The sequence below is a fragment of the Anomaloglossus baeobatrachus genome, chromosome 4 (genome assembly GCF_048569485.1).
Source record: "Anomaloglossus baeobatrachus isolate aAnoBae1 chromosome 4, aAnoBae1.hap1, whole genome shotgun sequence".
NCBI classification, from domain to species: domain Eukaryota; kingdom Metazoa; phylum Chordata; class Amphibia; order Anura; family Aromobatidae; genus Anomaloglossus; species Anomaloglossus baeobatrachus.
In genome coordinates this window covers 309029827-309044218 of record NC_134356.1, presented here as the reverse complement: position 1 = coordinate 309044218, position 14392 = coordinate 309029827, and the positions used below count along the sequence as shown (strand labels likewise).

At 47.0% G+C, this 14392-nt stretch overlaps 1 protein-coding gene across 2 annotated transcripts in view; it reads left to right on the top strand.

Annotated features, from left to right (window-relative positions):
* TMEM117 (transmembrane protein 117) overlaps positions 1–14392 on the top strand; it is a 478554-nt gene that overhangs the window by 1032 nt on the left and 463130 nt on the right. The window contains exon 1 of one of the 2 annotated variants that reach the window (XM_075344968.1): positions 5482–5535. The exons of the other annotated variant lie outside the window; for it this stretch is intronic. The gene's annotated coding sequence lies outside the window, so the exon portion shown is untranslated. Of the gene's footprint in view, positions 1–5481; positions 5536–14392 lie in introns of those variants that run through there. 2 annotated transcript variants of the gene reach the window in all.

Sequence of the window (14392 nt, the reverse complement as noted above, 5' to 3'; positions counted from 1 at the left end):
GATACCGCACACAGCATCACAAATAAATACTGCACATAGCATCACTAATAAATACTATACACAGCATAACAAATAATGCACATATCGACACAAATGACAACTGCAGATAGCATCACAAATAAATACTGCTTATAACATCACAAATACATACTGTACATATCACAAATATATATGTGCCGCCCCTGCAGCAGTCGAACTGCTCGGATCCGGGGTTGCTGTGGATCAAAGGTCTCTGGAACCGGGGGCTTGCGGCCACTTCAGATGTGAAGGGGGGGTTATTTACAAGGGATAGTTCGTGACGCCACCCGTGGTTCACGATAAGAAGAGTACCGTGAAAATAGCAACATGTGTCATTTACAACTTAACTTTTAATTGGGTTATATTAAGAAAAAAGCAATAAGTGCAAATAGTGATCCACACACCAATTTAAAACCTGAAAATGATGAGGCCAATCAGGGAATAAAGCACCATCACTTTCATGCCGTAACACAGGTAAGCAGGAGGGCAGTATACCCTGTATGTAAATGCCCGTCCAAATATCGTCAGCTATAAGGACACTGGGTGAATGTGGCCTACAATGAAGAGGCTTAAAAGCGACCCAGAATACTCCATAGCAAATGGCGACATTAGAGCAAAAACTAGCTGCCTAGCAAGAGTATGTAGTAAGAAGAGTACCGCCGCTGCCGATTGGAGTACCCGGGGGAAGATGGAGTGGGGCAGCCAGATGGTGATCCCTCCACGGGTAGGGGAGACCCCGGGACTCTGTAGATAAGTGGTGGATAGTGTTGTGCAGGCTATGCGGGCAGGCAGGACGCAGGGTGTGCAGTGTACTCTCTCCGGTTGTGTAGATGTTGGTGCAATTATTAAGCAGACTCTGACACAGGAGTAAAACAAGTCTCTGGGTGCCGCTGCCACTCGGGGGAGCTCGTCCGGGAATCCGTCCGCACTGGTACTGCTTAGTTGTCTGGAGCCTGCCTCCACGCACAATTGTGTAGATGTGCCTAAGTGACCCTTCGGACTGAAGCTGTCCGGGTCCCGCTCCCTATATTTAAATAGTGAAGCTGTGCTCTCGATGGCTGACACTTGGGATTTCTATAGGCCACATAGGCTGGAAAGCCTTATCCCCCTCGTTGTGTTGGTGCCTTTGATCTCTGAGCTCTTGGGGAAAGTTCAGAAAGAGACTATCCTCCACAGGTGAATTATCAGGTTACGTGAAGCTACTCCCTGATCTAGGGTCCTGTACCCCGCTGTGCTCGGTACTGGTCCGGTTACTGGACTTTCCGGTGCCGACCGTTCTCCAAAACTAAGTCAGTACACCCTTTTCCAATACCCTGCGACCGGGTCTCCGACTCCTCTGGTCCCAGACCACCGTCTGCGACCCAACTAAGGTCACACAGGGAGCTACAACTCCCTCAGCTCCTCACTCTCTGAGGGCTACTACCAGACTGACTTCCTCCCTCTCACCAGTCTGCCTGACCCCTAGGCAGGTGGCCCTTTTCCAGCTAGGCCACCCACTGGTGTGCCTGACAGGGTGTGGTGTGAGGTGTGGTTAGGATTTGAATACTGATGGAAACAATACCAGTGTGTAGGAACCCAGAACCATGGAGGGTGAGTTCTGCACCATGAGACAGGGGTGCAGTTCCCTGTGACACCCTGATAGAATCAGGGGCGTCACATATACTGCATGCAGCACAATAAATATATACTGCACCCAGCATCACAAATAAATAGTGGTGCACACAACATGTATAAAACATACAGCGCACACACAGTGGCATGTAAAAGTTTGGGCACCCCTGGTCAAAATTACTGTCATTGTGAGCAGTTAAGCAAGTTGAAGATGAAAGGATCTGTAAAAAGGCATAAAGTTAAAGATGACACATTTAATTTGTATTTTAGGCAAATAAAAAAAAATATTTTCATGTTTTACATTTGAAAAAAAAATACAAAAAGAAAAATGAGCCAATACAAAAGTTTAGGCAACCTTGTAGATTTGTAGGCTCATATAACTTTGAACAAGGTTTCAGACCTTAATTAGCCTGTTAAGGTTATGGCTTATTCACTATATTCGTTAAAGGAAAGGGGATGCAAATGAAGCTTTCCAATTTCCCATGCACAGTAGCCGGCATTGAGGTCCTGCGCGGGACCTCAATGCCGGACAGTGTCCATGACGTAGGACGAGCTGTGCACCCAGACTTCAGAAGAAGGAGGACAAAGATGACCGAAACAGGAGGCGCTGGATCCGGAAAACGGAGACACCCTTCCGACCGGTCTGCACTGCATCGCCCATTAGGTGAGTATTATAAAGTGATTTTTACATTCTACACAGCGGCCTGGGCTCTTATATACAGTATGGTGAAATGCTGTACATAGGAGCCCACTGGTGGTAGCCGCAGCTTATAGTTGCCAATTTTGACCGGCCACAAGTGTTGGTACCCTTGAAATTTTTCAAGAAAATTAAGTATTTCTCCCAAAAATTAATGCAATTACACATGTTTTGTCGTACACATGTTTTCCTCTGTGTGTATTGGAGCAATACAAAATCAGAGTGATTAAGGAAAATTGGACATAATTCCACACAGAACTCCAAAAATTGGCCTGACAAAATTGTTGGCACCTTTCCAAAAGTGTGGGTAAACAACTTTGTTTCAAGCATGTGATGTTCGTTCAAATTCACATATGGCAATCAACAGATGTGGGCAATATGAAAATCACACTTGAAACTAGATAAAAAAGGAATACGTTTACTCAATGTTTGCATTATGTGTCTGTCTGTACCACACTAAGTATGGAGAACAGAAAGATAAGACAACTGTCTGAGGAGCTGAGAACCAAAATTGCTGAAAAATATCAACAATCTGAAGAGTGCAAGTCCATCTCCAGAGACCTTGATGTTCCGTTGTCCACAGTGCGCAACATAATCAAGGAGTTTACAACTTATGGCGCTGTAGCTAATCTTCATGGGCATGGACGGCAGAGAAAAATTGAAGAAGGGTTGCAATGCAGAATAGTCTGGCTGGTGGATAAGCAGCCCCAATCAAGTTCCAAAGAAATTCAAGCTGTCCTGCTCAGGATGCATCAGTGTTGGCGTGAACTATCCATTGACATTTGAATTAAATTAAACGCTAAGGGAGGAGACCCAGAGGACCCCACTGCTGACAGAGACATAAAAAAACAAACTGCATTTTGCCAAAATGTACGTGGCTAAGCCAAAATGCTTTTGGGAAAGCATCTTGTGGAGAGATTAATCCAAGATAGAGCTTTTTAGTTAAGCATATCAGTTTACTGTTTACCGAAAATGGAATGAGATCTACAAAGAAAAGAACACAGTACCTACAGTCAAATATGGTGAAGGTTCACAGATGTTTTGTGGTCCTTTTGCTGCCTCTGGCACTGGGTGCCTTGACTGTGTGAAAGGCATCATGAAATCTGAAGATTACCAAAGGATTTTGGCTTGCAATGTAGTGTCCAGTGTCAGAAAGCTGGCTGTGTGTCCTAGGTCATGGGTCTTCCAACGGGACAATGACCTCAAACATACTTCAATAAGCACCCGGAAATGGATAAAAACAAAGCGCTGGAGAGTTCTGAAGTGGCCAACAAGGAGTCTGGATCTAAATCCCATTTTGAACACCTGTGGTGAGATAGCTGTTGGGAGAAGCCTCCATCAAATAGGAGAAACCTGGAGCAGTTTGCAAAAGACAAGTGGTCCAAAATTCCAGTTGAAAAGTGTAAGGCTATGTGCGCACGTTGCGTACTTCACTGCAGAAATTTCTGCAGCGATCTGAAGAGCACATGTGCGCTTTAGATCGCTGCAGAAATGTCCGTAGTGAGCGCCGATTCCATGCGCTCTGCCTGCAGCTCCTGCCATAGACAGAGCAGGAGCTGCCGGCAAAGCGCAGGAAAGAAGTGACATGTCACTTCTTTTTGCGCAGCGCTTCGGCAGTAGCCGAAGCGCTGCGCTCTGAGACGCCACGTGCGCACGGCCCCTGCACAATCTCAATAGACTGTGCAGGGGACGCAGGACACATGCAGTTACGCTGCACTGCAAAGCGCAGCGTAACTGCATGAATTTACGCAACGTGCGCACATAGCTTAAAAGCTTGACGATGGTTATAGGAAGAGATTGCAGTAATTTATTATAAAGGTATGCAATGAAATATTAACTTGAGGGTTCCAACAATTTACTACTTCTCATTTTGGGGGTTTTGTGTGAAATTATGTTCAACTTACTTTTTTTTTTCTCTGTTGTTCCAAACGAAATATATGTGTATAACAAGATACTTCATTTTCTGGAAGAATTTCAAGGGTGCCAACATTTTCTGCCATGACTTTATAAACCAGTTTAACGGGAAATAAAAACCCTATACACTAGATACAGTGCCATAATGGCACTAGGATGCTGACTAAAATGACACCTTTAGATGAGAAATCCGAGGCTTGATTGCAAATGATTCCTTGTTCAGACCTTCAGAAATGATGTAATTTGTGTTGTGCCTTGGGGTGGGACTATGTAGGTCGAGTCTTCTGCAATGATTCCTCCTCCTGCCTTGCCTCCTTTTCTTAACTTAAAATTTGTGCCGCCATTACCACTGTAATGTGACATTCCAGCGCCATTTTATTGAATATAATCTGCACGTACCGCAATCTCTGGCACCATTTTACTGAGGACACTGTGGAGATTGAATATGCCGAGTTTTGTTTTTTTTTTCATCAGCGCATGCGCTACTGCTGTTCATAGTCATCTCCACAGTGTCCTCAGTAAAATGGTGTTAGAGATCGTGGTATGCACATGCAGTGATTCCGGCTCTATTTTATTGAATACAATGTAATACTTGGAAGGCGCACGCGGCACCAACAGCGGTAATGGTGGTGGCAGCATAAACTTTAATTTTGAAAAGGAGGCAAGGCAGAGGCAGGAATGACCAAAGAGGACCCGACTAGTGTTGACTGTAAAAGTCCGGATCCGCGCGGTTTCAGGTTCCGATCCGGGTCCGGCCTGGACGATCTGGGTTCGGGTTTTTGTTTTTTGTTCGGACTTCTGGGGCAACCCGCAACGGATCCGCTGGACCCGGATTATTAGCAATCCGCTCAACTCTAGACCCGACCTATAAAGTCCCGCCCCGATGCTCAAACCTGTGCACAAATGATATAATTTCTGAAGGTCTGAAAGAGGATTATTCTGCAATAAAGCCTCGGATTTATCTAAAGGTATCATTGTAATCACCACCCCAGCATCATTATGGCACTGCCTCTAGTTTATAGGGAAAAATCCTGATGGTTGGTTTCCTTTAGGTGAGAGAGGTAAGACTTTACATTTGTAATGTGCTCAGCATTTACAGGTTTGTACATTCTATATAATGTGCTTACATTCTGAAAAACCAGTCTGGCTAGTTCTCTTTGTAAGTCACATTGACGGGAAAGGCGCATTTACTGTGCTGGATTGTGAAATCCTTTCTTTTTATTTGTTTGGTTTTTAAACATCAGGTTAAATCTTTTCAGTGTCTGCTGTTGAACATATTGCTGCCAATTGAGAAGGTAAGTATCATATACAGTAGATTCCTGAGGATAGGACCTTATTCATTTTCAGATCTACTTCTTTGAGCCTGACTTTACAGTTCTTCCTGACTTGTTAAGTTTATAACATAGCTCTGGTCATCAATATGACACCATTTCTATTAACCTATCAAACCTATTACAACGCTTTCAAATCCCTTGAATTCTATACATATATCATCTATATATATAATTGCCTTATTCTGTCTGTCTGTCTGTCTGTCTTGCTCCAAAATTGTGTCACCGTGATAGTGTCGTTAGAGTGACAACTGTCGGATTGGCTGCTGGGCTCGGCCTGGCCCCGCCCCCCCACGGATTGGCCGCTCGCCTCGGTCTGGCCCCGCCCCCCGCATGGATTAGCCGCTCGCCCCGGCCCTCCGCACGCATCGCCCGCTCCAGCGTACACCGGCTCCCAGTACACATGTGCAGGGAGCCAGCATACGCTGACGCCTCGCCCAGTCGGCCCCGCTCCAGCGTACACCGGCTCCCAGTACACATGTGCAGGGTGCCGGCATACGCTGCCGCCTCGCCCGCACGCCCCCGCCACACGTTGGCACGCTCGGCCCCGCTGGGATCGTGACCGAGCCGGTGTACGCTGGTAACCATGATACACATCGCGTAACTATAGGAAGCGCTTCCCTTAGTTACCCGATGTGTATCATGGTTACCAGCGTACACCGGCTCCCGGTCCACAAGTGCAGGGAGCCGGCATACGCTGACGCCTCGCCCGCTCAGCCCCGCCCCCGGCACACATTGCCACGCTCGGACCCGCCCCCGGCGGCCCCAGCATGGGGGATGGAGCACGATGGGGGGTGTGCAGCATGGAGGATGGAGCACGATGAGAGGTGCTGCGCAGCATGGGGGATGGAGCACGATGGGGGGTGCGCAGCATGGAGGATGGAGCACAATGGGGGATGTGCAGCATGGAGAATGGAGCAAAATGGGGGGTGTGCAGCATGGGGGATGGAGCACGATGGGGGGTGCGCAGCATGGGGGATGGAGCACGATGGGGGGTGCGCAGCATGTCGGATGGAGCACGATGGGGGGTGCGCAGCATGTCAGATGGAGCACGATGGGGGTGCGCAGCATGGGGGATGGAGCACGATAAAGGGTGCGCAGCATGGGGGTTGGAGTACGATAAGGAGTGCGCAGCATGGGGGATGGAGCACGATGGGGGGTGCGCAGCATGGGGGATGAAGCACGATGGGGGGTGCGCAGCATGGGGGATGGAACACGATGGGAGGTGCGCAGCATGGGGGATGGAACACAATGGGAGGTGCGCAGCATGGGGGATGGAGCACGATGGGGGGTGCGTAGCATGGGGGATGGAGTACAATAGGGGGTGCGCAGCATGGGGGATGGAGCACGATGGGGGGTGCGCAGCATGGAGGATGGAGCACAATGGGGGTGTGCAGCATGGGGGATGGAGCACGATAAAGGGTGCGCAGCATGGGGGTTGGAGTACGATAAGGAGTGCGCAGCATGGGGGATGGAGCACGATGGGGGGTGCGCAGCATGGGGGATGAAGCACGATGGGGGGTGCGCAGCATGGGGGATGGAACACGATGGGAGGTGCGCAGCATGGGGGATGGAACACAATGGGAGGTGCGCAGCATGGGGGATGGAGCACGATGGGGGGTGCGCAGCATGGGGGATGGAGTACAATAGGGGGTGCGCAGCATGGGGGATGGAGCACGATGGGGGGTGCGCAGCATGGAGGATGGAGCACAATGGGGGTGTGCAGCATGGGGGATGGAGCACGATGAGGGGTGTGCAGCATGGGGGATGGAGCACGATGAGGGGTGCGCAGCATGGGGGATGGAGCACGATGGGGGGTGCGCAGCATGGAGGATGGGGCACAATGGGGGTGTGCAGCATGGAGGATGGAGCACGATGGGGGGTGCGCAGCATGGGGGATGGAGCACGATGGGGGGTGCGCAGCATGGGGGATGAAGCACAATGGGGGGTGCGCAGCATGGGGGATGGAGCACGATGGGGGGGAGCGCAGAATGGGGGATGGAACACGATGGGAGGTGCGCAGCATGGGGATGGAGCACGATGAGGGGTGCGCAGCATGGGGGATGGAGCACGGTGAGGGGTGCGCAGCATGGGGGATGGAGCACGATGGGGGTACGCAGCATGGAGGATGGAGCACAATGGGGGTGTGCAGCATGGGGGATGGAGCACGATGAGGGATGTGCAGCATGGGGGATGGAGCACGATGAGGGGTGCGCAGCATGGGGGATGGAGCACGATGGGGGGTGCGCAGCATGGAGGATGGGGCACAATGGGGGTGTGCAGCATGGAGGATGGAGCACGATGGGGGGTGCACAGCATGGGGGATGGAGCACGATGGGGGGTGCGCAGCATGGGGGATGAAGCACAATGGGGGGTGCGCAGCATGGGGGATGGAGCACGATGGGGGGGAGCGCAGCATGGGGGATGGAACACGAAGGGAGGTGCGCAGCATGGGGGATGGAGCACGATGAGGGGTGCGCAGCATGGGGGATGGAGCACGGTGAGGGGTGCGCAGCATGGGGGATGGAGCACGATGGGGGTACGCAGCATGGGGGATGGAGTACGATGGAGGGTGCGCAGCATGGGGGATGGAGCACGATGGGGATGCGCAGCATGGGGGAAGGAGCACGATGGGGGTGCGCAGCATGGGGGATGGAGCATGATGGGGGTGCACACCTCCCCCCAAAACACACACACAGCGCCACACGCGCACCGCACAACACACCACACACACACTGGGAACCACAAACACCGCCCTACACAGACACCCACACACACACAGACAACGCCGCACACACACAACACCCAACACACAAACCCCGCGGCATACATAAATATATGCACATTCCGCACAACACACACACTGCACAAAACATACCTCCCCCAAAACACACACACGCACTCCACACCCACACAAACCGCGCAACACACACAGCACCACACACACAGAACGCTGCAGACACACAGCGCTCCACAAACAACGCAACACACACAACGCAACACACATACAACGCCGCTCTCACACACCCCCACCTAGACAACACCCAGAACATTTACAGCGCCCTACACAAACACTGACAACTACACACAACATCTATATATATAACAAAACACATATATTAACTACACAATACGTAAATTCTAGAATACCCGATGCGTTAGAATCGGGCCACCTTCTAGTCTTGATCATAAACGTGTAATTATGACATACAGCTGAGTATATATATATATGTGTTTGTGTGTGTGTGTGTGTGTGTGTATATGTATGTGTGTATGCGTCCACTAAAGGAATTCACACCGTCGCATTTACAATCACGAAATTTTGCACAGACACCTCATTTGTCTCAGGGAACGTCATAGACTATGTTTTGAGAGGAAATTTTCACTCTGCACTTTACAGTTATTCACCCCCAAGAAACACTTACTAACTGTTTGGATGTGTGATTTAATATATTGGCTTTTTTGACAGTTTAGATATTTATCAGGTGGCCTACAACAACCAATCACAGCTCTGCTTCTATTTTGCTACAGGTCATTAATGGGAGCTCTGACGGGTTGCTATAGGTAACGAAGGTCATTCTTTGTATAAGAGAGCTTTAATGTCAGTGTGATTCCAATATGATTACGGTGGTGACGGTTAGCCAACATGACTGTACCTATATACTAATTGTGTGGCGTTTTATATACTGTCAATTACAGACAATAATACTCCGTAAGAAAAGGAATTTGATTAGACAATTTTCGGGGTACTTTGCACACTACGACATCGCAGCTGCGATGTCACTGGGGTCAAATCGAAAGTGACGCACATCCGGCGTCGCTGTCGACATCGTAGTGTGTAAATCATTTTGGATACGATTTAACGAGCGCAAAAGCGTTGAAATCGTATGATCGGTGTAGGGTCGGTCATTTCCATAATTTCAAAAGGACCGATGTTACAATGTTGTTCCTCGTTCCTGCGGCAGCACACATCGCTGTGTGTGAAGCCGCAGGAGCGAGGAACATCGCCTTACCTGCGTCCCGGCTGCAATGAGGAAGGAAGGAGGTGGGCGGGATAGTTACATTCCGCTCATCTCCGCTCCCCTGCTTTTATTGGCCGTCTGCCGTGTGACGTCGCTGTGACGCCGCACAACCCGCCCCCTTAGGAAGGAGGCGGTTCGCTGGCCAGAGCGACATTGCAGGGCAGGTAAGTGCATGTGAAGCTGCCGTAGCGATAATGTTCGCTACGGCAGCTATCACAAGATATCGCAGCTGCGACGGGGGCTATCGCGCTCGGCATTGCTACCATCGGCTTGCGATGTCGTAGTGTGCAAAGTACCCCTAAGAGAAAAGCTGTATTACGGCTCAATGACCAACCTGAAGAAAGGGAAGCAAGGCTGACAGACATGAGAACAAGAGCTGCTTCCTCAAGAGCTTCTTAAACCTTTCAGCAGAGAGAAGCAAGACTTACAGACAAAAGAACAAGATCTGCTTCCTCAGGGCCACTGAAACATCTCAGCAGAGAGAAGAACCACTTACCAGTAAGTGAATTGGAATTGCTTCCGCCAGGACACAAGAAAAGGTTGGATTTTTAAAACATTCTGCCTTTTACTACCACTCAGACATCAACTAACACTGGATGTGCTCTACATGTACTGCAATGCCCTGAAGGTGAAAGATGAACCGCCAGGTTTATGCTGTACAAATGGCAAGGTAAAACGTCATCCTATCCTGCAACCACCTAATCCCCTGAAGCCTCTGATGACACCACTGCAACATCAAAGCGTTTCTTGGACAACATAAGGAAGTACAACTCCTGCTTCCAACTGACTTCATTTGGTGCAACAAGAGAAGTTTTTACAACTGGATTTATGCCCACGTTGAAAGTTCAAGGACAGATTTACCACTCATTTGGCTCACTGCTTCCAGTACAAAGAAAATAAGCTCAATTTTTTCAACTATACTCATGGGTAATGTAGAAGAAGAGGCTCAGCAGATATGCTATTTAATTCCAAACACTTGACTTGATATTGTCACTAACTTGTTCCTTCACTTAAACAATCCATATGGTCAACTTTTCAAGACTCCACTTGAATGAATGCCAAGTGACCATTACGAAGTTACAATCCGAGCTGACAAAACACCACAAGGTGAGCATCAGCGACGTTTCAATGCCCCCACATTTGATGAGATAGCTATCTTGATTGTGGGACTGAGTTTCAAAGCCGTGACATTGTGCTTCAGAAAAGGAGCAACAGGCAACCTTTCATGGAAAAAAGTGTCAGCCATGGACTTCTATGCCTATAGGATCATGACAAGAGTTGCTGAGGAAAATCACATACTCAAATGCAGACACCTCTTCCACCAATTCATCGTTGATATGTATGCAATGATCGAGAACGTCTTCTCTATATATCCAACTAAATAAAAAGAAACACAGAGCTGAGGAATACATTCAACTTAGAGATGCTGGGGCAAATGATGCTGATCCAAATGAGTTTGATAAAATGGTCGTTGCTCAATCAACTGTCAATGGAAGCTGACAATACATGCATAAATACACGCAGGATGCAATGACTTATGTGAGAAAGAATGGCCGTCCAGATCTTTTTATTACCTTCACTTGCAATCCTGATTGGGAGGAAATCAGAGGGCACCTGTTACCAGGTCAAAACACTGAATCGCCATAACATCATTGCTCGTGTTTTCAAAAGAAAACTCACAAAAATAATTAATCTGATCACAAAAGCACACATTTATGGTGAAACACAGTGCTCGATGTATTCAGTTTAATGGCAAAAAAGTCTTTCCTCATGCCCATATTTTGATCTGGCTGAAATAAGAAATACAACCAACCGAAATTGACAATATCATCAGAACCGAAATGCCAGACCCTGAGAATGACCCATTGCTGGTTGACACCTGTGGGAACCTCAACAAAAATTCTTCCTGCCTGGTTGATGGCAGGTGTTCAAAGAATTACCCGCAAAACCATGTCCAAGAAACACAAAAGGACAAGAAGGCTATCCAGTCTACCGAAGAAGAAAACCAGGTGATGGTGGTTTTCAAGCAAAGCTCAAAATGCGGGTTGGAACATCACTCCAAGAGATAGAAATTGACAACAAGTGGGTGGTGCCTGACAACCCTCTGCTCTCAAAAAGTTTCCAGGCTTGCATCAACGTTGAATCTTGCCACTCCGTGTAATCAATCAAGTATATATGCAAATATGTCCACAAAGGAAGTGATCAAGCAGTTTTTGAGCTCCAGAAAAATGGAACGATTATTGATGAAGTATAGGCATTCCAGATCGGCAGGTACATCAGTAGCAATGAAGCTGTTTGGAGAATACTAGGTTCTCTAGCCATGAGCCCTCCCCTTCAGTTGTGCATCTCACTGTTTGCTTGCAAAATGTACAGAGGATTTACTTTGACCCAGCAAACCTGCACCAGCAGCTTCTAACAACACCTAGGACCACCCTCTTGACATTTTTTTAACTTTGTCAACAAGATCCATTAGCAGAAACAATTCTCTACTGTGATGTACCGAAGTACTACACATGGAAAGCATCCAGAAAAACACTCGAATGGAGGAAACAAGAAGTTGCGGATAAAGTACTTCACATTACTTGAGTAATAATTTAGTTAGTTTGTGTTGAATATCTGTTGTGTCCAATATATGATGTGACATGCTTCTATTACTTTACTTTTTTATTTTTATAATAAAATTTCTGTCTATTTAGTTTGTAACTTTTATGTGCAAAACAATTTTTCGTTCTATTTTGTTACAGCTAAGAACAGTGAGTTACTATCATGGGCAATGCCGGTTACTACTGCTAGTAATATGATAGAGTTACTAATTAGAAAGTATGTACATGAAATCATTTTCCTGATTAGGTTAAGTTCTAGAATTTTCTATTTGAAACTATTATGCAAGGATTAAAAAAATCATGCCCATTTTATAATTTTTAGTTGAGTCTACGGCCAGCTTTCTTTGTAAGATAAGGCAGGTATCAAAATTAAATCTATAACAAACCTGAAGTTTATATGTGCCAAATGTATTTCAAAAGAATGACCTATTGACATACATTTAACAAGTCAACCTTCAGTTAGTCACTCCAAAATACTTCCACTCTTAGGCTATGTGCGCACGTTGTGTTCTGTCCTGCAGACATTTCTGCAGCGATTTGAACAGCACACGTGCGCTTCAAATCGCTGCAGAAACAGTCCGTAATGAAAAACATAGAGCGGGACCTGCAGGCAGAGCGCACAAAAGAAGTGACATGTCACTTCTTAGAACGTGCGCTTCGGGCAGCAGCCGAAGCGCTGCACTCTAAAACGCCACGTGCGCACGGCTCCTGCATAATCTTCATAGATTATGCTGGGGACACAGGACGCATGCAGTTATGCTGCGCTGCATATCGCAGTGTAACTGCATGCAATTACGCAACGTACGCACATAGCCTAAGTCGCGTGGGGTTGCTGTGGTGAGTGTAGTTGACGTTGTGTCTCGCAATACTACAAGGACGGAGGGGAACCAAGCTAGCTAGTTACCAAAACAGATGGTTACCTACCTTCCATATTGCGGAAATATGAAAAAACAAACTTGATTTGGGTCCAATGGACTCTACAAGACTAATGAAAGGTAAAACAGGTTGCTGGAGATTAGAACTCTTCCTTTTTCCCTAGAACATCACCACTCTTATCCTTAGGCTGTGTCTGGTACAGTGACTCAGCTTTACTTTAAGCAGTTGTCCTCTAATGTGAAATCAGAAGGGGTTTTCCTGTTTCCCTCATGTAAAATAAAAAAAGCCTATACTCACCTCACATGCCAGCACCGTTCCAGCAGTTGCGTTCCCCGAATTCATCTGACGTTGTGACATCATGCAATCTCCGCGTCACTGCCAGCTTCTGCCTCACTGCCTTCGGACAAATAAGTTAATGGAAGTGAGCGCTGCGGCTGTTTCTCACTTCCTGTTGATTGCTCCTGAGTCCGAAGGTAGGGAGACAGTAGCCGTCATGTGAGCCCTGGGAACATGAGCGCCGGGAATGGCACCAGCACCTCAGGTGAGTACAGGCTTTTTTATTTTGCATGGTGCAAATATTTGGAATCAGATGTGTCCTAGTAGTTCACAACCGCTTTAAGAGGATGGGGCATCGGTCTAAATTTCATACACTTCATGTATAAGATTAGCAAAATCAAATTCAATTTATTTTTCCTAACCACAGAAAAATCTATATTTATAGAATAACTTAGGCAGCTGGTACTACAAAAAAGCTATAAACTATGGTATAATATTCTTTATAGTACAGTCAGGGCCGAAAGAGTTGGCACCCTTGAAATTGTTGCAGAAAATTTAATATTTTTCCAGAAAATTATTACAATTGCATAGGTTTTGTTATACACCTGTTGATTTCCTCCTTTTTTGTACTGGAATAACATAAAAAAAACTGAGAAAAAATGTCAAATTGGACATAATTTCACACACAACTCCAAAAAAGGGCTGGACAAAATTGTTGGCACCTTTCCAAAATTGTGGGTAAGCAACTTTGTTTCAAGCATGTGATGCTCATTCAAACTCACATATGGCAAGTAACAGGTGTGGGCAATATGAAAATCACACCTGAACCCAGATAAAAAGGGGAGAAGTTGGTTCAATCTTTGCATTGTTTACATTTGCATACCTGAAATGGCAAACCTGGGGAAAGTGAGTGCACCTTGTCGCATTTCAAACCTTGTTGGTCCTTTATCAAGCAATATTTCGTTTTAATATTTGAAACTTTATTTTCATGAGAATTACCTTCCCATAATAAACAAGTATGTAATTGTTTAAAAAATATATGAA